Raw genomic sequence first — 26,296 nt, 5'->3', positions numbered from 1 at the left:
AGGTTTCATTGTCGTTTGTTTTTCTATGAATTGTCTGTTCAGGCTCATTGTTCATTTTAAACTATGGTTTCGCAAGTATGACTTGGTCTTGGCATTTAGAATTTGCTTCTAAAAATACATCCAGGGGCTCCTGGATGGTTCAGTCAGTTAAGCATCCGCCTTTGGGTCAGGTCATGATCCCAGAGTCCTGGAATCAAGCCCCGTATCAGGCTCCCTGCTTGGCCAGGAGTCTGCTTCTCCCTCTCCTTCTACCCCTTGTCTCTGCATCTGCTCTCTCTCTCTCAAATAAAATCTTAAAAAAAATACAAAGTCAAACACGTAATATTTCCAAGTTGATTAAATTTTATGTCATGACATTTATCAATCCTTTATATTAAGAATTTTGCTTTTGGTATTATGAAATGATGGACAACCTTAATATCCTTAATATTTTAGGTACTCTTTAAAGAATAATATTTTAATGTTGTTTTAGAAGTGATTTCCATTGTAATAAGCCTGTCTTCACTTGGCTTCTATGGGAAGTTTCTGTCTCCCGAGCCCAAGACTAGTATTCCCAATTCCTGGCTGACTAGCCTAGGAGAAAGGGTCACAATGAAAGGCTTACAACTGATAAGCACTCAAGTTTTAATATGCATAGCCAAGTAAGAACTAGAACTGGATCTACTTGGTGAGGAAGATAAATCATGAATAAGCATTCTGGATACTAACCCTTCATTGGATACGCCATTGGCAAATTAATCTTCTCCCATTCAGTGGGTTGTCTTTTAGTTTTGTTGTTTCCTTTGCTGTGCAGAGGCTTTTTATTGTGATGCAGTCTCAATCATTTATTTTTGCTTTTGTTTTCCTTGTCCAGGAGACCTATCTAGAAAAATGTTGCTATGGCCAATGTCAGAGAAATTACTGCTTGAGCTCTATTCCAGGATTTTTATGGTTTGAGGTTTCACATTTAGGGCCTTAATCCAGTTGAGTTTATTTTGTGTATGGTGTAAGAAAGTGGTCCAGTTTCATTCTTTTGCATGTAGCTGTCCAGTTTTCCCAGCACCATTTGTTGAAGAGACTATCTTTTCCCCATTGTATATTCTTGCCTATTTTGTTGAAAATTAATTGACCATATAATCATGGGTTTGTTTCTGGGCTTTATATCCTGTCCATTGAACTGTGTGTTTATTTTGTATCAGCACCATACGGTTTTGATTACTACAGCTTGTAGTATAACCTGAAACTCTTGAATTGTGATACTTCCAGCTTTTTCAAGATTAAAGCACTTTGGCTATTCAGAGTCTTTTGTGTCCCAAATTTTAGGATTGTTTGTTCTAGCTCTGTGAAAAATGCTGTGGCATTCTGATAAGGACTGAATCTGTGGGGCAGCCCCAGTGGCGCAGCGGTTTAGCTGCGGGGTGTGATCCTGGAGGCCCGGGATCAAGTCCCACGTCGGGCTCCCTGCTTCTCCCTCTGCCTGTGTCTCTGTCTTCTCTGTCTGTGTCTCTGCCTCTCTCTCTCTCTGAATCAATTTAAAAAAAAAAAGGACTGAATCTGTGGATTGCTTTGGGCAGTATGGGCATTTTAACGATTCCTGTTCTTCCAATCCATGAGTATGGAGTATCTTTCCATTTGTGTTATCTTCAATTTCTTTTATCAATGTCTTATAGTTTTCAGAGTATAGGTCTTTCACCTCTTTAAGTTTATTCCTATGTATTTTATTATTTTTGGTGCAGTTGTTAATGGGGCTGTTTTCTTAATCCCTCCTTCTGCTGCTTCATTATTAGTGTATAGAAATGCATCTGATAAAGGGTTAGAATAAAAATATATTAAGAACTTACACAACTCAACACAAAAGCCCCCAAATAATCCAATCAAAAATGGGCAGAAGACATGAACAGACATTTCTTCAAAGATAGACAGATGACCAACAGACACATGAAAAGACGCTCAACAGCATTCATCATTAGGGAAATACAAGTCAAAAACCACAATGAGGTACCACTTCACACCTGTAAGAATGGCTAAAATCAACAACATAAGAAACAAGTGTTGGCAAAGACAGGGAGAAAAAGACTCGATCCTGGGACTCCAGGATCACACTCTGGGCCGAAGGCACGCGCTAAACCGCTGAGCCACCCAGGGATCCCCAACTGCAGCATTATTTACAGTAGCCAAATTATGGAAGCAGCCCAATTATCTATCTATAGATAAATGGATAAAGAAGATCTTGTATATATACACAAAGGAATATTATTCAGCCATAAAAAATGATGTAAGAGAATGGTCTAGTTTTATTCTTCTGCATGTGGATGTCCAATTTTCCCAGCACCATTTACTGAAGAGACTTTTTTCCAGTGGATAGTCTTTCGGGCTTTGTCGAATATTAGTTGACCATAAAGTTGAGGGTCCACTTCTGGATTCTCTATTCTGTTCCATTGATCTATGTGTCTGTTTTTGTGCCAGTACCACACTGTCTTGATGACCACAGCTTTGTAGTACAACCTGAAATCTGGCATTGTGATGCCCGCGGCTCTGGTTTTCTTTTTCAATATTCCCCTGGCTATTCGGGGTCTTTTCTGACTCCACACAAATCTTAAGATGATGTGTTCCAACTCTCTGAAGAAAGTCCATGGTATTTTGATAGGGATTGCATTAAATGTGTAAATTGCCCTGGGTAGCGTGGACATTTTCACAAGATAAACTCAAAATGGATGAAAGATCTGTGAGACAAGATTCCATCAAAATCCTAGACAAGAACACAGGCAACACCCTTTTTGAACTTGGCAACAGCAACTTCTTGCAAGATACATCCATGAAGGCAAGAGAAACAAAAGCAAAAATCAATTATTGGGACTTCATCAAGAGAAAAAGCTTCTGCACAGCAAAAGAAACAGTCCACAAAACTAAATGACAATGGAAGAAGATATTTGCAAATGACCTATCAGATAAAGGGCTAGTATCCAAGATCTATAAAGAATTTATTAACTCAACAGCAAAGAAACAAACAATCCAATCATGAAATGGGCCAAAGACATGAACAGAAATTTCACAGAGGAAGACATAGACATGGCCAACAAGCACATGAGAAAATGCTCCACATCACTGGCCATCAGGGAAATACAAATCCAAACCACAATGAGATACCACCTCACACCAGTGAGAATGGGGAAAATTAACAAGACAGAAAACAACAAATGTTGGAGAGGATGTGGAGAAAGGGGAACCCTCTTGCACTGTTGGTGGGAATGTGAACTGGTACAGCCACTCTGGAAAATGGTATGGAGGTTCCTCAAAGAGTTCAAAATAGATCTGCCCTACGACCCAGCAATTGCACTGCTGGGGATTTACCCCAAAGATACAGATGCAGTGAAATGTCAGGACACCTGCACCCCAATGTTTCTAGCAGCAATGTCCACAACAGCCAAAACTGTGGAAGGGGCCTCGGTGTCCATCGAACGATGAATGGATAAAGAAGATGTGGTCTATGTATATAATGGAATATTACTCAGCCATCAGAAACGACAAATACCCACTATTTGCTTCGACGTGGAGGGACCTGGACGGTATTATGCTGAGTAAAATAAGTCAATCGGAAAAGGACAAACATTTTTTTTGTGGATAATTTATTTATTTATTTATTTGGATAATTTATTTTTATTGGCAAAAAGTGAGCAATGCAATAATAAACTCTCAATGTAAAATGTTCAAGCATATAGAAATACATAGAATCTCTTCCTAGAGCAAACCATTGTTAAACAGGTATATAATTAGCTTCCTAGAACTACCATAACAAGTTACCACAAAATGAATGGCTTAAAAAACACAGGATTTTTTCTCTCTCACAGTTCAGGAGGCTAGAAGTTCAAAGTAAAGTATTGGCAAAGTTGGTTCCTTCCGGCGCCTCTGAGGGAGAATCTGTTCCATGCTTCTCTCCTAATTTCTGGTGGTTGCCATTAGGCCTTGCCATTCATTGACTGGTAGCTAATGTCACACCATGTCTCCATCTTCACATGGCCTTTTTCCTGTAGGTCTTCATATGACCTTTGTATACCAATCATTGGATTGAGGGCCCACCCTAATCCTAATCCTGTGACCTCATTTTTACTTAGCTGATTCTATCTGTGAAGACTCTTGTTTCTATATAAGATCACATTTTAGAGTTCCAGAAAGACATGAATTTTTGCGGGACACTATTTAATGCAGTACAAGGTGTGTATGTCAACAGGCTGTTTTCTATGCATTGCATACATATATCACTTATATGATTTTTACATAATAAATTATTCACTTAACAGTGCCCTAGAAAATCCTCTTGTAGATGTTGTGTTTCATTCCATAGATAGATTATTGTATTTTTAGATTCCCATCTATTGGTGAATGTTAAAGGCATTTCCATTTCTTTAGTATTTAAAAAAATGCAGAATAAATGACCACCTTTAGACATATTTTTGTGCATGTATAACTATTTCTGTGGGTACTGAGAAGTGAAATTATTTAGGTCAAGGACATGAGTATCTAAAAATAGTAAGATACTGCTAAATTGATGCTGATTAACATCAGTTACTTTTTTGGCTTCTTTTTTCTTTTTTATAAATTTATTTTTTATTGGTGTTCAATTTGCCAACATATAGAATAACACCCAGTGCTCATATCATCAAGTGCCCCCCTCAGTGCCTGTCACCCAGTCACCCCCATCCCCTGCCCACCTCCCTTTCTACCACCCAAGTTCGTTTCCCAGAGTTAAGAGTCTCTCATGTTTTGTCTCCCTCTCTGATGACCATATGGTCTCATTCATTTGGGGAATATAAAAATTAGTGAAAGGGAATAAAGGGGAAAGGAGAGAAAGTGAGTGAAAATATCAGTGAGGGTGACAAAACATGAGAGACACCTAACTCTGGGAAATGAACGAGGGGTAGTGAAAGGGGAAGTGGGCGGGGGGTTGGGGTACTGGGTGATGGGGAATGAGGGGGGCACTTGGCAGGATGAGCACTGGGTGTTATGCTCTATGTTGGCAAATTGAACTCCAATTAAAAAATTGAAAAAAGAAAAAAGAAAAAAATGAAAGCTGGCTATTTGCAACAACACAGATGGAGCTAGAGAGTATAATACTAAGTAAAATGAGTCAGAGAAAGACAAACACTATATGATCTCACTCATATGTGCAATTTAAGAAACAAAGCAAATGAAAAAAAAAGAGAGCCAAAAACAGACTCTTAACTATAGATAACAAATTGGTTACCAGATGGGAGGTGGGTAGGGGATGGGTGAAATAGGTTAAAAAGATTAAGCGTACATTTATCTTGATGAGCACTGAGTACTAAACATAGTTGTTGAATCGCTCTATGGTACATTTGAAACTAATAACACTATATGTTAATTATTCTGGAATTAAAATGTAAAAAATATAATTAAAAAATATATAATTAAAAAAAGAAACTGTGAGGTAGCAAAAGCTCTATGGTAAAGAAGGAGATGGGGAGGGAACAAAAACAATCAGAGGCAAGGTGATGACAGAGCAGAAATGCAGACCAAATATGGCCAATAAAGAAATATAGAGGGGTTTTCCAAATGTCTCCATTTCCTGATGGTTTTCTAGTTCTCATCCCAGGGAGGTATAACCTACTCACCGGTTCATTTCATGGATTTCCACTAAAATCCCTACCTCCCGTTATCCCCTGTAGCCTTGCAAATTATGACACCCCCCCCCTCCGGTTGGATGAAACTGTATAATAAGTCTGGTTTTTGTCCCCTTTTGGTAGCTCAGAGCTCCAAAAAACTTTAGAGAAAAGGAATATTCTTTTGTTATTAATCAGAAGCCCCTTTTGACCACACCTGAGTTTATGCTTATGAGATGACTCAAGGTGGGCCCTAGGATAGTTTCCAGAGAGAAGGGATGGCCATGCCAGAAAGACCAAGCACAGGCTGGAACTTTCAACCCCACCACCTAGACCTCTAAGGAGAGAAGGGCTGGAGACTGCACTTAATGAAGTGGCCAAGGACATAATAAGACGCAATAAATCTCTGGACACCCAGACCTCAAGGAGCTTCCTGATTGGTAAACACATTGATGTGCCAAAAAGGTGATGGTACTAGAGTCCAAAGCAAGAGAGCACAGAAGCTCCTTATCTATGATGCCCCTGAGACCCTGTTCTGTGTTATCTCTTTCATTTGGCTATTCCTGAGCTGTACCCTTTATAATAAAACTGTTTAAGTATAGAGCTTTGAGAGAGTTCTGAAAATTGTCCTAGCAAATTAACAAACCTGAGATGATCATGGGAACCTCTGAATTTGGCCAGTTGGTCAGAAATACGTGGACCTAAGACTTGCTGAAGGGAAGGCAGTCTTCAGGAAGGTTCTGCCCTTAACTATAGGATGTGGCATTAACTTGGGGTAGTTAGCCTCAGAAATGAACTAATTGCAGGACAGTCAGATGGTGTCAGAACACTATCAATTTCTCATTGTTAAACTACCAAATAAGTACATTATTCACTTTCTCTCAATATAGTGTATTTTCACTAAGAATAAGAGAATCAAGGAAACCAAAACAACAATTAATTATCTAATCCCATATCAGAAGATAAGCAATGTGAACATTTTGGTGTGCAGATACCAACATTTTTTAAAGATTTACTTATTTATTTGAGAAAGAGAGAAAACATGAACCAGGGGAGGGGCAGAGAGGAGGAAAGACAAGCAGACTCCCCGATGAGCGGGAGCCTGACCCAGGGCTTGATCCCAAGATCATGATCCGAATCAAAACCAAGAGTTGGATGTTTAACCAACTGAGCCACCCAGGTTCCTCAACATTTTAAACTTTACCAGGAAAGTGCATCAAAGAGGTTACAGCAAGTCCTTTAATTTCTGATAATGGGCAAAGAGGATTACCTCCTAAAGTGAATTATGTCAAGATAGCACAGTTAATCTGTTTTTAAATCTTGTCAAATGGAAAGGCTAGTTATTTTATTTATTTATTTTTAAAGATTTTATTTATTTATTCATGAGAGACACAGAGAGAGGGCAGAGACCTAGGCAGAAGGAGAAGCAGGCTCCCTGTGGGGAGCCCGATGCAGAACTCAATCCCAGGACCCTAGGATCACAACCTGAGCTGAAGGCAGATGCTCAGCTACTGTGTCTCCCAGGTGCCCGTGACCTAGTTTTAAAGAACACTACCAAAGGGAAACTGCCAACCCCCAGGTGAAGTTGAATGGGTAGTGTGACATGCCCATTTTTCACACCATATGTGAAAAAGGGAACACTATGAATAAGCCAAAATTATGAAGCAGCAGAAGCTATGAGGTCATAAAAGCATTTATAAACATGCTGTGTTAGCCTGTGGATTTTTTTTTTAAAGCAGACTAATAGCTCAAAGTCAGGCTCCTTGTAGAGAGCTGAAAATCCTGTCAATATTGGGCTGTTTTCCCACTAGGCAACAATCGAGCCAAGGAATAATGACCTCCTTTGTATCAAAGGTTCCTGTTCCATGGACCCACAATCCCAAACACTCCCTACTAATCCTTTCAGAAGTATCAGCTGCTCTTTACCATCCAATTTGTACTCTTGTTTTTAAGAGTAGAGAAATCCCTTTCCAAGGTCTCTATCAAAAGTAGATAACAAAAGAAAAGCTCCCCTGCACCCCCCCACAAAAACCCTTAAGCAGCATTTGAAGAAAAAAGAAAATAAAGATCAGAAACATGTTACACATTGACCCCATAGGCATCTGCAACTGAAACCCCAGAAGGTGGAGAAGCCAGTTGTTAATGGATGCATTAGAAGCCAGAAGAAATGAAGCAGGGCCAAAAACAAGCAGAGTAGTAAGAGTGGACAAACAAATCACTAAACACTCTTAAAAATATAGAGAACAAACTGGTGGTTGACAAAGGGGAGATGGGTGGGGATATGGGAGAAATGGGTGAAGGAGATTAAAAGAACACTTACCATGATGAGCATGGAGTAATATACAGAATCGCTGAATCATTACATTGTATACCTGAAACTAATAACACTGTATGTTTAATTATACTTGAATAAAAACAAATAAAATAAAAAACAATTTCTATACCAAATTGGGGAAAATATTTGCAACATATAGCAGATTCAAAATCTGAATGAAGGGCAGTCCTGGTGGCACAGCGGTTTAGCGCCGCCTGCAGCCCAGGGCGTGATCCTGGAGACCCCCGGATCGAGTCCCATGTCAGGCTCTCTGTATGGTGCCTGCTTCTCCCTCTGCCTGTGTCTCTGCCTCTCTCTCTCTGTCTCTATGAATAAATAAATAAAATCTTTAAAAAAAATCTGAATGAAAAAGAAACTCAAAAAGAAGTCCCAAGGAAGTTTTTTAATTTTTCTCTCATTCAGAATCAAAGAAATAAAAACTAAGACATCACCTTTGCAATTGGCAGATTTTTACAAAACTCTAATACAGTGTATTGGGGAGGATATGAAAAAAATAGGCATTTTCCTACGTTATTAGAGGGAGTGTACATGTAATTAAACCTTAGGAAACAAATATGGATACGTGCAGAGATTTATGTACAGAGAGATTCACATCAGTATCATTTGCATATTAAAAGAGCATTAATTGAACAAGAACCCAATAAAAATTAAAATTTTTCATTAATGTAGTAGTATATTATGTGTCATTTAAAAAATGTTATTAAAGTATATTTAATGGCATGGCACATGTTTGAGATCTGCTAAGTTGAAAAGATCAGGCAACAAGATTTCATTAATGATCCTAAATTCTACAAAAAATCTGAATGAAAAAGATTGCTGCTCCAAACAAAACAGAAACAAAATAGTAAAAAAAAAAATAAATAAAAATAAAAAATAACATTGAGAATAGCAAATTTAGGAAACTTACTTAAAAATCCTTGAAAAGTAAAAGCTTTTCTTCTAGAAATGCAAGGTAAGTTCATTATTAAGAAAGCTATTAAATATAATACAACAAAAAGTAAAAAAATTCACTTCCATGTCAAAATAATCACTTACATGACTGAGATATCTGTTCCTTTGTCCAGATCACATTTTTGGGTATCACTGGAAGGATTAATTCCTCCTATCCCGAATGAGAAATTTAGGTTTTGACACAGCAAATTACCCAAATCACAGCCTCCTACCTTGACTTAGGATAGTGATACATCTAATGTAATTTCTGTGTTAGACTCACTTATGGGCCTAAGTAGTGTAGAATATATAGGCTGGTGAAGAAGGTAAACAAACACTATAGAGTTGATAATGTAAGGATAAGAAAAAAAAATGGCATATATATTCCGAGTCATGCAAAGAAAAACCTACTGTATTAAAACCAGACAAAGATGCTACAAAAAAAGAAAACTTCAGGCGAATAGCAAATCACACTCAACAATAAAGGATCATTAACCACGATCAAGTGGGATTTATTCCAGGGTGCAAGGATGGTTCAATATTTGCAAAGTCAATGTGATACATCACCATTAACTAAACAAAGGCTAAAAATCAATAAATGCAGAAAAAGCACTTGACAAAAAAGCACTTGACAAAATTCAACATCCATTCATGACATGAACTCTCAATGAAGTGGGTTTAGAGAGAACATATCTCAACATAAATAAAGCCATATATGGAAAACCCTAACATCATACTCAATTGTGAAAACCTGAGAGCTTTTCCACTGAAAGCAGGAACAGGACAAGGATGTTCACTCTTACCACTTTTATTCAACATAGTAGTGAAAGCCCTAGCAACACAGAAATCAGTTCTGTTTCTATATACTAATTATGAAGTAGCAGAAAGAGAAATTAAGAAAACAATCCCATTTACAACTATGCCAAAAATAATACATACGAATAAACGTAACCAAGGAGATGAAAGACCTGTACTTTGGAAACTATAAAATGTTGATAAAAAAAAAAACTGAAGACGACACAAATGGAAGCACATCCCATGCTCACGTAGTGAGAGAATTAATAGTTCAAAGGTACATGCTACCCAAAGCAATCTACAGATTCAATGTAATTCCTAACAAAATAGCAACAGTATTTTTTATAGAACTAGAATAATACTAAAATTTACATGGTGGGAGGTGCCTGAGAAGCACAGTCAGTTAATTGTTTGACTCTTGGTTTCAGCTCAGGTCGTGATCTCAGGGTGTATGTGTGCACACGCGCGCACACACACACACACACACAAATATTACTCAGCCATAGAAAAGAATGGGATCCTGGCATTTGCAACAACTTGGACCTAGAGGGTATGACACTAAGCAGAATAAGTCAGACAAAGACAAATACCATGTGATTCCACTTACATGTGGAATCTAAAAAAACAAACAAATGAACAAAAAGCAGAAAAGGACCTATAAATACAGAGAACAAACTAGTGTTTGCCAGCAGGGAGGAGAGTAGAAGGACAGGCAGAATGGGTGCAGGGGAGTGGGAGATACAGGCTTCCAGTTATGGAAGGAGTAAGTCAGAGGGATAAAAGGTACAGTATAGGGAATACAGTCAATGGTACTGTAACGGCATTGTATAGTGACAGAAGGTAGCTATGCCTGTGGCGAACACAGTGTAACATATAGGCTTGCCAAATCACTATGTTGTATACCTGAGACTAATGTAACATTGTGTCAACTAGACTTCATCAAAAAATATATAAAGGAAACTCCATGGCAAGGAAGAGGATCCTCTAAGGGATGGTAATAACATGCCCCATGAAAATGCTATTACTCTACCAAGAAATCAAGCCAATATTTAGATGACTTTTAAGTCATGGGCATCATGCACAGATCACAAGACACTTTTCAGTGCTGATGCAAGTGCAGTTGTGTTACTGTATCACAGGAGTTATGAATAAAAATCACCTTCAGTGTTTGCCTTAATGTATCACCTCAAATCTTCTTGTTCTTCTCATATGTATCATGTAGAGTGGGGATGGCATACCCATGGGCTGAATCCAGCCTGTTTTTGTAAATGACATTTTTCTTGGAATGCAGCCCTGCGCATTTGTTTCCATACTGTCTACATCTGCTTTCATGCTATGGAGTGGGGAGATGTATTAAAATTAGATAAAGTCATAATTAGGAAACATGAGTTATAACTTCTTGGATACCTGAGAATGTCTAAGTTTTAAAATGGTTATTCCTGAAAGGGAAAAACTGGGGGAACCATGTATGATAAATTATTAACTACAATGAGGCATATAAAAACAGTTCTTTCTGTATACACAGACCAATTTGGGAATGTGCTGTTTTTGGTGAACTTAATCTGAGTGGGAAGAAATCCAGAGGCAAACTGACCATTATGAAATTCTGTACTTTCTAGGATTAGCTAGTTCTAAATTCAAGTCCCACAGAAGAGAAAATGGATGGGGGTGAGTGGGGGGAAGACAAAGATTTGTAGACACAGTACATTTAACCTATGCCAGGAGTTGGGAAACTTTCTGTGAAGGGCCAGATGATAATAATTCAGGCTGTGGCCCATACAGCCCATCACAACTACTCAACACTACTGTAACACAAAAGGCAACCACAGACAATAGAGAACAAGCATGATCCTGTGTTCCAGTGAAACTGTATTTACAAAAACAAGTTGCTGCCATGTGGGCTATAGAATGCTAGACCTTAGTCTATGCCAACTATCTGGACACTATCACTTTACCAGCAACAAAATTTACCTAAGTATTAATTGATAGGTATCCCTGTTATTTTCCACTTGATACATACAGAGTAATTTTATCAGCACTGTTTGCTGGCAGAATGCAATGTTTATGTTGAATTCCAGCTGGGACATACTGATCTGCACAGCAAGCTGCTCTAGCTCTTGATGCACCTGCACCTGAGTTAACATTCTATAAGCAATGGATTTTCAGTTGTGACTCCAACTCTTGCTATTCCTTTTTGTTTGGTATAGAGGAAAACATAGCCTCATAGAAATTTTCTGACATAAACATCATGCAGGAGGATGGGAGTAATAATAAAAGGTGGAAAGACAAAGATAAGCACACAGTGCATAGCTGGGGGAAAAAATAAATACTAGTTCATCCAAAGTGGTTATTTCTAGAAACTAAAGGGACCTACACATCCCTCGTGCCATCTCTCTTGCACATCTGAATCCACCTTTGAAAACAAACTCTTCACATGTGCCCCTATGTACTGGAAGAAGACAGTGATAAGGGACCCATGAGGAGGCAGGCATTCTCAACAACGAAGAAATATGCTCGCTACATTCTAGTGCTTCAAGTATAGTAAGGTAGTTAAGATCTTTGGAGTATGACACATACAGCTCCACCACTGGCTCCCTGTAGCATGTTGGTGACATCACCTTTCCAATTCTCAGTTTTATTATTTGTAAAGTAGAAACAAATCATACTTCCCAGAGTTACTGTTAAGTTAAAATGAGACAACAAATATGTGTAAAGTTCTCACTTAGAACATTAAAAGGCATTTATAACTAACTGATAATCACCGTTATTATTATGACCTCAGGCAGAAAATTTTCAGAAGTTGTGCATGAGTGCTACTACAGGGGTAATGGCTAATCTAAAGAGAGAGACAAAAGAAAAAAAGAACCACAACAGACTTGCTGTCGCAAAAATAAAAAGCAGAGGCGCCTGGGTGGCTCAGTCGGTTAAACATCTGCCTCTGGCTTGGGTCATGATCCCATGGTCCTGGTGGCTCCCCTGCACGGTGGGGCGCCTGCTTTTCCTCTCCCTTAGCAGCTTCCCCTCCTTGTGCACTCTGTCCAATAAATAAATAAAAATCTTAAAAGAAAATAAAGAGCAGATAATGGGGACAGGGAAACCCCAGGGAAAGAACTGGAGTTCAGATAGAAGCCAGATTTATACAACCGATTTTGGCCCATATAGAGAAAGACGGAAGACTTGTTTTTTGACAGCATGCTAACATTCATATCCTTATACAAAACCAACATCATTTTAATATAAGTTGTGAAGGACATAGAACATGGAAACTCCATTTATATCAAAGACTATCGGGCAGCCCGGGTGGCTCAGCGGTTTAGCGCCTTCAGCCCAGGGCATGATCCTGGAGACCCCAGATCGAGTGCCATGTCGGGCTCCCTGCATGGAACCTGCTTCTCCCTCTGCCTGTGTCTCTGCCTCTCTGTCTGTCTGTGTCTCTCATTAATAAATAAAATCTTAAAAAAAAAACAGACTGTCTCAGGCTTCTCCTTAGGGAAAAGACCATTTTCCTATCATTCAGGTTCCCTGTGCAGGCTAATGATCTAACTCTGTCAGTAGGAATTATCCAAATACTCCAGAGAGTTTATAAGGAACTTATGCTATGAAGGCACCATCTCAAGACCATGCTCATAGGAAAAGATGACCCTTATTACTTTTATAAAAATGGCAGACACCAAGGAATGATCTGGCATTCCTTAAAAAAGCTTAAAGTAGTGGTGGCCTCTGCAGAGATATCACAGGAATGGTCATATTATATATGCTGTCTATTTTAACTCTGGATCATTTAAGTGCTCCCTGAAGCCTATCAGGGGACTGACCCCTTAGGAGCCAAAAATGAATACCAGTCCAAATGGTTTGAGTGCAATCCAGAAGACCCTGCTGCCTCTGAAATTAGTAATCCAAAGTGCTATATACTTCACTGATGCTGAAATAATGAGCCTCTGCTATGGCCAGAATTTTGACAAGATGTATAAAGTTCCACTCTCAATATAAACTCCCAACAAGTCTGGTTAAAAAGAATAGACTCTCCCCATAAGGAGAATATAATTAGTATTATTAGTATTATACTTGGGAACCCTTTTAGTTCCAATCCTTTGTAGGGGTGATCACAGACTGGGTAAGCATGTAATTTACCCCCAATTGTTTTGAGGAGAATATACTACAGAATAAACTATAGGCTTTAAAGGTATTGGCTCCTGAAAATCACATTTCTATGAGTTTCCCTGACAGGAGTCAAGACAATCATCCTTTCTTCCCCTATCTACCTAATTCATTGTGTTACCTTATTCACCAAGAATATCCCCTCTTCTGCTACACGTGGACTCATGTAGAAGAGCTGGTAGACCTTCTAAAACACTTTCCAAAAGACATCTTTCAGAATTCAGTCTAGTGAGGGGTTACAAGAAGGAAAAAGATTGCTTTCATCATCTATGACCCTCCCATTCTCAGCTCGGTCAGCCTCCACTGTACTAAAAGACAGTAGCAAGTATTAAAAGGAAGAATGGAGAGGGGAGGGAGGCGTCCTGTGTGGCTCAGTGAGTTAAGCGTCTGACTCGAGAAACTTGATTTTGGTTCAGGTCATGATCTCAGGGTCATGAAATCGAGCGCCATGTGGAGCTCTGAGCTCAGTGGGGCATCTGCTTGAGATTCTCTCTCTCTGTCTCTCTCTCAGCCCTTCCCCTAACTCATGCTCACTCACTTGCTCTCTCTCTCAAATAAATAAATCAAATCCTTTAAAAAGAAGGGAGAATGAGAAGCAGAGAAAAAACACAAGGTGTTCCTTAGTCCAAACCACCCGTTTTAAACATAATTTTTATACCGTAATGGAAAAACTTGTGATGTAACATTTATGATACTTTATGCTTTTAGTAGTTCGTTATTCCTTTGTCTACTCTCATGAGAATAAAAGTTCCACGATGGCAGAACTTTGTTAATATCTAGAATGGTCTCTGGCCCCTAGTGAGCACTTAATAACTATCTGTTGAAAGAAGGGAAAAAGTGCCACATCACAACCATCTCTTCTCTACCACCAACTAGGGAACCCCCACCCAAACCACTGGCAACTTACCAAGGCTTCCACCTCACAAGGACATCTATGGCAATGGAGGAGATTCATTCTGGCTTGCTGATGAACCCACTGGGCAGGAAGCCGCAATATAAGTGACAGGTAGGTGGTAGTGTTGACCAAGGACAAGGTTTCTGGCTGCCCAGGAATCTGCATTTTTTAGAGGCATCCTAGGTGATTTTCTGCATAAACAAATTTTACACCATGAACATTTCCTTCATTGGGCAGGAACAATCTCAGAGGCTATTATAAAAAAAATGTTTCACTGTGGAATGAAAACATTTCTTTAAAAAAAATATTTTATTTATTTATTCATGAAAGACAGAGAGACATAGGCAGAGGGAGAAGCAGGCTCCCCATAGGGAGCCGGATGTGGGACTCAATCCCGGAACCCCAGGATCATGTCCCAAGCCAAAGACAGACGCCCAACAGCTGAGCCACCCAAGCGTCCTGGAATGAAAACATTTCTGTCTCACATGGCTTCCCTGGACTCAAATGGAACCTAAAGGAAGCACTGGGTAGAAGACACAGTACCTGGCTTATATTTAAATCCACTGCCTACACTAGTTATAATCTTAGGCACGATAAGCAATTCCCCCATCAGCAAAAATGGGAGAATGAAAAAAATGAAAGGTTAGATACATTACTTTCTAGTGTAGTCTAAACATTTTAAGACCTTTTTTATTCATACCACAATGGGGAAAATATCAATTAATTGCCTAATACCTACTAACATTACCTTCCCTGCACCTTTCCACTAACTGGGCTAGCCTGCCAAAGCCACTTACCAGACTTCACAACGATTTGATAACCATGTGCAGGATGTTGGTTTAAGCCTCTCCCAATTTTCTAGTAACCTCACTGGGCTAGACGGGGCTCAATATACCTCTTCACCAATGGCATGGCTTCTGATCACATCTGGTGTCACCTGTAGGATAAGAAAGAAGGAAGAAGAAACAAATGTAAGGCAGAATAGCCAAGGTTTGAGATATAGCTTCGATTTACTTTTACCACCTTAGTCAAGTAACCCAGCCCATACCATGGACCTCAGACTTTGTTTTTATCTGGCAGACTGCTGCAATACCCACAACTATTTTTTTCTACAACTATTTTTTAATAAGGATTCTTATATTCATTTTAAATGAGATAACTTGGGTACAGAGGCACCAAGTAACTGGCTGTCTCCAAGGGTTAGAACTCATCTATTCTAATGCTGATCTTCCTAGCTGCCTGCAAGTCTTTCCCCTCTTTAGACTTCAATATCCCTCCTCTGAGAGAGGATAAACTTGATTTCTTAGGGACCCTTCTGCATCTGGCAATTATGAATGACCCTCCATTCTATAATCCTGGCTTAAAGAGTTCCCTTAAAGTGGATGAAACCTCCATCTATCTAGCCAGTGGATGGCATTTGGTTCACACTAATGAGGAAAGATAACAAAACCCTGGGCTATGGGCCAAGGCCTGCCATTCACAATCTCAAATCCCACCAGGACTCACTTTCCCTGTATGTTAAAAGGAACTGAACATATCTATTGCCTTATGAGCTGCCTGGGTTACAAAAATGATCAAAGGGCCCTAGGTAGACCAATGGCTACTCCCCTAAGATTCAACAACTAGGAGGAACGGGACTCTGAGACCTAAGACCCACACAGGATAAGTCAAAGATCCCCAAGGGTCCTTTCTTTCTAAGAAAGCAACCTACTGCCTCTAAGTTTCCCAGTCCCTAGCTGCTTAGCATGAAAAGCAACACAGAAATCTGGCAATCCAGCAATGGCTATGAAAATCAGTAGATGCGGAACGGCTGGGTGGCTCAGCAGTTAAAGTGTCTGGCTTCAGCTCAGGGCATGATCCTGGACTCCCAAGATCGAGTCCTGAAGCAGGCTCCATGCAGGGAGCCTGCCTCTCCCTCTCTCTGTGTCTCTCATGAATAAATAAATAAAGTCTTTTAAAAAATCATTAGATGCTGACAACACCAGCTAATGCAAACTTCGTTTCCTGTTACCCAGTGAGGCAGACAACCCTCGAGGCCCAGGAAAATTCAAGGAGCCGTTTCTCAGGGCTCATTTTTAACTGTTTCATTTCCCATCAGTAAACTGTCTTACAATCTACTAATCACAAGGGCCAGGCAGAAAGCTCTCCTGCCATTAAGTGGGGAAGATTTCATGCTGCCAAGCATTGGGGAAGGGGAGCAGAAGCCTTGAGGAGTTTGAGCCATCTCTTTGTTGGATAAAGTAAAGCAGCCATTACTAGAGCAGGATCTGCACACCTACAAAGTGGCAGCTGCCACTAGCAATTATTTAGCTTATTAAAGCCCATGGGGACAAGAATGGGAAAGAAATTTGTGGAGGGCATACTTGGGAAAGAAATGGTAACTGTAAATGTAAATGTGGACTCACTACCGTGAAATGCCTGCACAAAGAAGCAAGCCAAGTAGTTAGTGCCTTTTTCTGAAGACAGAGATCTGATTTCCACCACTCCTTTCTCCCACTCCACCTGGCTCTTTTCTAAACTAAACTAACTTCTCTGGTTTCCAGCCCCCTTGCTGCCCAATTTATTTCACTTCTGTTTAGGTCAACAAATTTCAAAATAGAAATACTTTCAATGTTTGTCTAACTTTGAAAGTCCTAAATGCACACTGTGAAAAAAATCCAGAGTCCCAGAATGTTTAACACTCAGAGTATGTTCTTCCAATTACTTTCATGAACACAAACACTGATTTTTATTTTACAAAAATTGGCTGAAAACCATACTACTGCTCTCTAGCTCTTTTTCAATTAATATATTTGAAAATATTCCAAGTAAAATATTCATCTACAAGACTACTTTTTATTTTTAACGCCACGTTGTAATATCACATGAATACATCAAAATTTATCTACCCAAATTATTATTCATGAATAGCTAAGTTTTCCTTCCATTTTTATTGCTATGAATGTTGTAAACATTCCCAAACCTACATCTTTTAGAATATCCTTAGAATAGTTCTTTAGGATTTTAGCATATTTCAGGGTATACCCCTAGAAATGAAATTGCATGGTCAAAAGACATACAATATTTATTCTGCTACAACATGTATTGCCAAACTGCCCCTACGAAGGATTACACTCAAACTGGATAACCTCACCAACACTAGTATAGCATTTTTTAATAATTGCCCATGTGATAGATATCAAATGCCATAATGCATTTTTTATGAGTACAAACATTTATTACTTAAGAGAATTACAAAGACGAGTAAGATACAGTCTCTGCCCTTGAGCTTAAATGAAGGGAGACAGACACAAACAGGTAACATTTACCATTGTTATGTTCATGATGGAGACAAATTAAAATTTCAGTTCATGGTGCTTCCTAAATTGACTCTGCATCTATTGCTAATAGAAAAGATCTAAAAAAATATTATTTGAAAGTACTCCAAGTTAAAAATCTATCTGCTAAAATTCCAAGGAATTGTACTAATGCTAAATCACCTCAGTGGTATTTTGATGTGACTTTGTTGTTTTCCTTCATCAAGTCTAAAAGTTAAGCACCAAGTAGAAGCTGCTCAGAAAATGACCTGTCGGGATCCCTGGGTGGCGCAGCGGTTTGGCGCCTGCCTTTGGCCCAGGGCGCGATCCTGGAGACCCGGGATCGAATCCCACATCGGGCTCCCGGTGCATGGAGCCTGCTTCTCCCTCTGCCTGTGTGTCTGCCTCTCTCTCTCTCTCTCTCTCTCTGTGACTATCATAAATAAATAAAAATTTAAAAAAAAAAAAAAAAAAGAAAATGACCTGTCATCCCTCCGCCCAGGCAGTGAAGTGAATGAAATAGGGCAATGTATTATGGGAAAGTTTCACTTGACTCTGGGCCTGGACTTCCATCTTTCCTTTTCCTACCATTTCCAGTAAACAGTGAGCTGTAATCACTTTCTTTCAGACACCAAATGGCTTCTCTTCCTGCAATCTCACTGCCAGGCAGATCTGCTTATGCATTGTTAGGCTGCAGTAGTATCCATTCCAACTTGAAAAATACAGATAAGAATAAAAAGAAACTTTTTCAGTACCACGAGTCAGATACAGATGAGCTCAAATTGGACACTACCACAAGCATTTTAAAAGCCTATCCAACAAAGATGGATGGGTATGCAATAAAGCAAATATAGCAAATTGTTCATTGTAACATCCAGTTGGTAGGTAGATAGGTTTCAATGTACAATTTTTCAACCTCTTTATATGTATATTTGATTTTTTTCATAAGACAATACAGGGGAAAATCCAACAAGCAGCTTGAAAAACAAGGCTGTAAGGGCCTTTTGCCCTATTTTACTCCTAGAATGAGACTATATTCTTTCCTTTTTGTTTTGTTTTAGATCTAGCTTTCTTGACTTGGGACTTGGGAGCTCTCAACTTTTTAATGACATGAAATGAATCACAATATACCCACAGGCAGGTTCCCAAGACAATGTGTGGGAGGTTAGGGAGGGTAATGGGGAAGGCCCTAAGCTCTTGGAAGTCTAGGCTTCCTAACTGTATTAAGAAGTCTAAGTAAGTGAGTATTTCAGAAACTCCATTTCTTTGTGTATTAGCATTCAGACCCTGTAAACATTTGCCTTGGCCTACCATTCTGCCTTATCTCACATCAGTTTGTTACTTTCCATATTCTCATGGCAAAGAGCTGTGTAGGAAGGGGGGGGTGTCAAGGGATAAGGCACCAAGGTATGATATGGTGAACGAAGTGAATTCTTCAGGTTAGGATATAACAAAAGGAATTTCTAGAAATGAAGCTCCAAACTTGATGTTGAAGTACATGGTATAACTGACTAACTGTAGGACCCTGGTGAAGGCCTTATAATCAATCTAGTTTGAAGTGTGTTCTAGCAGGCCCACCTGCAAAATAGGAAAAAGACCTGTTATAAGCAATAACAAATGAGGTAAATAAATAAATGAGTTTCTGAGATGCTAAAAATATCTTTGGTGAATGGAGAGGAACATGAAACCATCAGGGAGGCATTCTTTTTCTGTAAAGGACAGGTTTTATGTGCCACCAGGTCTGATGTAGCTACTCAACTTTGCTGTTGCAGGCCAAAAAAGGCCACAAAGAGGGACCGCCTGGGGCTCAGCGGTTGGGGGTCTGCCTTCGGCCCAGGGCATGATCCTGGGATCCTGGGACTGAGTCCTGCATTGGGCTCCCTGCATCTCTCTCTGCCTCTCTCTCTCTCTGTCTCTTATGAATAGATAAAATTTTTAAAAAGCCACAGAGAAATATCAACAAATAACATGTGTTCCAGTATAACTGTATTTGCAAAACCAAGCAGTCCATGGGTTGTATTTACCTACCCCTGATCTAGAATGTGCAGCTCTACCTAGGAACACCATTTGAAGGATGACATGAGGAGGAGTGAAAAGGAGATGAATCTACAGATAGGAACCATTTAGCAAACACTGGGCAGTGAGGATGAGGCTCCTGATCTGTTACCCAGGCCCCACCAAGGAAGAGATGGTCAGCAGCAGCAACAATAGCAACATCTGTAAATACCAAGGACTGAAATTCAAACACAAAAATAGCATCATCTCAGAAAAACTCCTAAGACAGATACAGAACTAGAAAGAAATAGCAAGCTTCTGACCACATGCATTTTGATTAAACAGTTGACAGTCCAGAGCCTGTGGAGATCACCTTAGCAGGCACACGATAAATGTTTGTTGATGAGTCATTCATTTATTCATCCAATAAACATTTACTGAGGCCTACTAATGTGCCAGGCTGGGCTCTGGAGAAGAAGACATTGTCCCTGCCCTCAAGGAGCTTACAGTCTAGTTGAGAACACAGGAAGGGAGACAGGCATATACACAGACAATTACAATACAACCTGGTAAGTGCTACAACACTTATCAGGTTGTATTATAATGGCCGATGTAAAATTTCTTCCCAGAGGGCGCTGCTCCAGGCTGCTGCTGGCTGTAACATCAAGAGAAGGGAGGAACAAAACAAATTATAAATATCAAAAGTTAAAGGCTTTTAGGCTATTTCAAATATTCAGGCTCTCCCTAATTCCTGATCAGAGATGGGTTTGGGAACTAGACACTGGCTTGTTGTAAAATGGGACTCCTACACTTAAAATAAGCAAAGACATCCATTAAAGAATCTTCTCAACCACCTCCTCTACAGTATAAACTCTGCTGTTTTGTTTTGCTTATTATTACATCCCTTGACCACCCCCATACATGTAAGCCTCATTTAACATCTGCAACTAACAAAATGCTGAAAAATGGAAAAATGGAGCTTATGTATAACTGGAATAACCCAGTGTAACTGGATGGCAAGGAGCAATAAGTAACAAATCACTTGGCACTTCTAAATCCTATAATTCCCACCCTTCACTTTTGAAAAAGTGAAAATTAGAATGTTATTAAATATATAAGATAGTACATAGCTCATGTTTTGGGAATGATAATTTAGAAAGGTTTACTTAATAAATATAATATTATATTTATATTTATAATATAAATATAATCAAACAGATTCTCCGAACCACAAATAACAGACCCAGTTTCAGGAAACCTTCTAAGACACCCCACCCCAAAACCTTTAAGAATATCTATTCTAAATTACCTATATAATAAGAAAATAAATAAGAAAGGAGGCAATACACTCTTCCCAACTGCTTTTCAACATTGAGTGATAATAGTAAGAGACTCCTTGAGGAGAGATTACTGGTGTTAACTAGTCATTTGGTTCAGATGGTTTTATACAAAGGATGGAATTTTTGTGTCCCATACTGTTCTTAATAAGGCCTAGGGTTTTAATGGCTCTTTTGTCCCTTTGCCAGCAAATTGAGCTGATGACATCAACAGATTGTTGCCATTTACACTGAGATCCCTGTCTCTGAGGCCACTATTTTATAAGCTTAATATACTATTTTCCCCCCAAAGTCATTATATTGCTCTTGCCTACGCTGTTCCATTCTGCCACTGTCAGCCCACACTCACAATGCCTTCTCTTGTGTTGCAGTTTGTTCCTACTAGCATTTTACACCCCCAGAGCTTAATGTTACCTATAAATGTGGATGTTACACTATGTCCACATCCTCCTCCAGATCACTCAGAAGTATTCAAAGGAAGATCAGTCCCAGATCAGATGGGGGAGAAGGTTCTGTTTTGTGTCTTGTCTAAGTTGGTTTCTTTTTAAAGACAAGATGTTGCCATGTCTTCTTCCCACACCCATAGCCAAAGACATGGCTATCTGTTTAAAGGAAGACAAATGTTATCACAAAGTGGATAGCAAGAATCTGACATGTATACCACAAAGCAGTTGTCTTTGGAATCACATCATTTCTTAAGACTCAATGGCAATACATGCCAGAAGTATATGTGCAACAAACCGCTTTTGTCATTTGCAATAAATGACAAGGGATAATAAATCCTTATACAGAACACACAATATACAGCTCTTACAAATACATACATTCAGACCCAAATTGAATAGTTCACAAAGGGAAGAACTAATAATTAACATTTGAGAATCCAGTCTCACCAGGAATCAGAGAAGTGGATAATAAAACAAAGATACCATTCTCTTACATACAAGGTAGCAAAAAAATTCTTCTAAATAACCAGGTACAAAAAAAATGACATAATATTCTGGAATGTTACTATAGCAAGTCTTAATAATGTTCAAACTTTTTGATGAACAATTCTAATTCTGGAACTCCATCCTATAAAGAAATAACTCAAAATAGGTAAACAATAAAACTAAATGAAAATGAAAAGACATTCATCACATCATTTAAAATACTGAAAATTTAAAAATATTTCCATACAACAAGATATCATGAAACCATTAGATGACAATTACAAAGAATGTTTAATGTGGAAAAATGTATGTTATAATGTTAAACAAAACACAACATAAAATAGTACAAATTTATGATCAACTGTAGAAAAATGCAGGGAATGAAAAGATGTGAACACATTTATAAACACAGGGTTATCTCTAGGAGGTCAAAGTACAGATCCTTTTCCCCCAAACTTGATGGTTATCCTCAGACAAAGCTGCAATGACTATCTACCAATTTCTAGATTGAGGGAACTATTCAAACTTAAACAATGGAAGAAAAATCACAGAATAGGAAAAAGATTTGACCACTTGCTTGAATCTCTCCTAATCCAAAATTTAAATACAACAATTAAAAGGCAAACAATAGCACGGAGTATATAACATTGCAGAAATCTGAGTAATACCCTTTATTTGAAGAACACTTTCAAACAGATAATAATAACACTAAACTAAAACTCCAACAGATAAATCAGTACAAGATCTGAACTAACATCACATGAAAGAAAATTAAACTGCTAAGAAATACGTGGAGGAAAAAGGAATCCAAACTCACTAATAACCAAAGAAATGCAAAATTAAAATAATACTAGTTTTTGTCCATAACATATATATTTTTTAAAAATAAACACCACTCAATGCTTGTTTAAGTAAAAATTGGTACGACCTTTACAGAATGAAATCTGTCAATACATACTGTTAAAGGTGTTGACATAGTAATTGCCCTTCAGTGAATCTATTCCAACCAATAATAAAAGAAATGCATGTATTTTCAGTATTTTATTGTAAGAAAAAAAGCAATAACCTTTCCTTTATTATTGGACATTTGTATTACCACACCAAAATATTAATAATGTGTAAAAAAAAATCTCTACTGCAGCAAAAGACTGCTGTGTCAAAAGCATTTGACCAGATCTCAAATCAGGCAAAACAAGAAGGGTGTGTCCAGTCTGCGGCAGTCGGCCATTTTAAACCCTCTGCAGAACAAAAAGCATAGAAGACAAGGGTAGATGAAGATAGCCACCCCAGTAGGCTCCCAACCAACAATTTGTTACTTTTTGTCTTCTACATATGTAACCCTGTATGAGGCACTGAGTAAAAAAGTAGCCAAGTGCAAACAGGTCTCCTAGCTTAAAAAGCATAGGTAAATTGCAAACAAAATTTGAAATCATAAAAGGGTCCTTTAAATGTGAACCCTCATCTCAGGCGATTAAAGCATAATTAAGAGCACAGCATTACGAAGTCATACAACCTGGATAAAAATCCAGTTTCAGCCATCCAAATGGATGTAAAGCCTTGGACAAGTTACTTGATCTTGTGTCCCCCATATTTCTCATTTTTAAAATATAAATAATGGCACTGCTACTTCATAAGATTGTCAAGGGTACTAAATGAGGTAAGGCATGTGTAAAAAGCACGTAGATCAGTACCTGGCACATAGTTTTAAGTGCTATAGATGTTTAAATATAATTATTACTATAAGCAGAGAAATAGACCCAGGGAAGGAAAAGAACCAATATGAGATCACAGCCAGGATTACTGGGAAAGAACTGTCTCTTCAATTTTGAATGTTTGTGCTACATATTTAAGTGCTAAACTATTATTTTTAGCGATTTACAGTAGATCCTCACTGACAGCCCTCTGAAATCCACAACGGTACAGCAACCTAAAAAAAAAAAAAAATCTTCCCCCTAGGCTAAAGTTTCAGAGAAAAAAATAATTTAGAGGAAAGGATATGAACCCTGGTCACCTTCATACCATCATTACCATTTACCCAAATCCTAGGTTTAAACACAGCCAAATCCTCACCCCTATATTCTGCAGCGGGTGGAAATCAAGGGCTTCTGACAACATAACAGAATTCTCACGATACTGCAATCACTGTGTTCTGCTACTCTGATGGGATGAGAGAACGTGTCCAGAGCTAAGTACAGCGGCCCAAAGTCTGACAGAGCCCTCCAAATGTGTATTGCTGGAATGTGGCCTGTCTCCAATGCTTCCGTTTTCCACACACAGCCAGCTGCCGAAACCTTTGAGAGTCATCATCGCCTCTGCATTTTCAAACCCAGACTTATCAATGGGCCAGCGAAAGGCTTAGATTCTGGGTTAATTTCTAGGGGATTTGGCCACAGCCTAGGACAACTCCCACTCAGTAGATCACCCAACCAGAAAGGTAGATTCTATTTCTCTGCAGGGCTCCCTAGCCCAAGATGGCCAAGCAAAGACAACTTACCTACCCCCTCGCCATTTTGCAATCTTAATTACACTAGGGTGCGCGCCTCCCCTCCCCGTCATTCCGTCTGAAACACGCCTGCGCTACTCTCTCCTCCCAAAGCCAACCGTCACAATGTCGTCTCAAATACGCATGCGCTACTTCACTCTCCCAACTGCGGCTGCCAATTGCGTACTAGAAACTTTGCTTTCTTAGATATGCAATTGACGGCCCCCGCCCCCAACGCCCCAAGCTTGGGCGTGCTTACCTCCCACTCTCCCCAACTGGGGCCCCTTCCCCCTCACATCAGACCTTCTCAAATATACGAGCGCGATCCCGCGCCTCCCCCAACCTCTCAAATACACATGCGCAGCAACACGAGCCTCTCCTATTCCCTGCCCTCCCTCCTACGTTTCTTAGATATACACGCCTGATGCTATCTGGACGTATTTCTCGCCATAGTTGTGCCTCACTACTCAAGGAGAGACACTACCAGCATTTCCTCATTGGGGTAGGTGTGATAAACTAGGGAAGTGGAATACTGGAAAGACGGCATTGCTGGTAACCGCAGAGAGCAAATCTAGATGGAATCCGCCCCGGCCCCCAGGGAGGAGCTGGAGTATCCTCAGAGTCCCTAATTAGATCCACCACCCAGAACAAAGGCAGAGAAAGCTCTCATAATTGGATGAGCCCAGTCCTAAACCAATCCTTTAAATACACTTTCTGCTGAATACGAGGAACCCCAAATTTTTAAACAGAACATTATGAAAAATACCGACGCTCATGTACCTCAACCCTGATTAGAGAGGAGAGGAGTCTATAGTCTTTCACAGTGGAAAGTAAACGCTCAACATCCTTTTGTAGGTCTGAAACCCATGCTCTCCCCCACTTTTTCCTCCTGTGAACCGGAAGAACACACAGATCAAGGATCTCCCTGCTACGAGTTCCCTCCGCCGCCCTCCATGTTCTTTTCCTACCTCCGGGCAGAATCGAGTGTCGTAGCATGAATTCTTAGCGCTTGCTGCCTCAAGACAGGGTACAGGGAGCGGCGGCACAGAGTTCGCAGATCTAGGGCTGCTGCACAGACCAAGGTAGAACTGGACAGTCAACTGAGCGACACCCGCGCCTCCAGCCGCAGCGCTGATGCCAGTTAAAGGACTGCCTCTCCAGGGTCGCCGCAGTTTGCGTCTGGCGCATGCGCTGAGTACGCCCTCTTCTCTCCACCCCCACCCACTACCGCTTTTCCGAGGTTAACCTTTTGGCCCGCTTCACCTTTTCCCCAGGGCCCAGGGCTCTAGCCTATCCTGCTTCTTCACCTTTTCCTCTCCTTGGTCTCACCGGCCTCCATCACCATCCCTTCTTTAGCCCATTTTCCCTTTGTCAATCCCTCTCCTATTCTTAGCTCAGCGTTTCATTGCTAAGTCCCCTGTTGGCTGCCTTTATTTGCTCTTTGTATTCTTTTCGTTGTAAGTTTTATTGAGATATAATTTTGTGTCATACAGTGCCCCACCTTAAGGTGTACAATGCAATGGATTTTAGTATATTGACATAGT

General features: G+C 39.6%; 1 long non-coding RNA gene across 19 annotated transcripts in view; it reads right to left on the bottom strand.

Annotated features, from left to right (window-relative positions):
* LOC144309019 (uncharacterized) overlaps nt 1-25,948 on the bottom strand; it is a 174,674-nt gene extending 148,726 nt beyond the window's left edge. For 4 of the 19 annotated variants that reach the window (XR_013375180.1, XR_013375178.1, XR_013375179.1 and 1 more), the window contains exons 1-3: nt 25,721-25,946; nt 15,508-15,647; nt 14,723-14,901 (exon numbers count right to left, since the gene is read on the bottom strand). This is a non-coding gene — a long non-coding RNA (uncharacterized LOC144309019). Of the gene's footprint in view, nt 1-7,917; nt 7,976-8,967; nt 9,035-13,936; nt 14,041-14,722; nt 14,902-15,507; nt 15,648-18,594; nt 18,719-21,752; nt 21,941-24,764; nt 24,866-25,720 lie in introns of those variants that run through there. The other 15 variants (XR_013375171.1, XR_013375174.1, XR_013375175.1 and 12 more) reach the window with 13 other exon arrangements.
* Nucleotides 25,949-26,296: the final 348 nt, after the last annotated feature.

Source organism: Canis aureus, chromosome X (genome assembly GCF_053574225.1).
Source record: "Canis aureus isolate CA01 chromosome X, VMU_Caureus_v.1.0, whole genome shotgun sequence".
Lineage (NCBI taxonomy): Eukaryota > Metazoa > Chordata > Mammalia > Carnivora > Canidae > Canis > Canis aureus.
The sequence above is the reverse complement of the archived record's forward strand: the minus strand, read 5'-3'. Positions and strand labels throughout refer to the sequence as shown.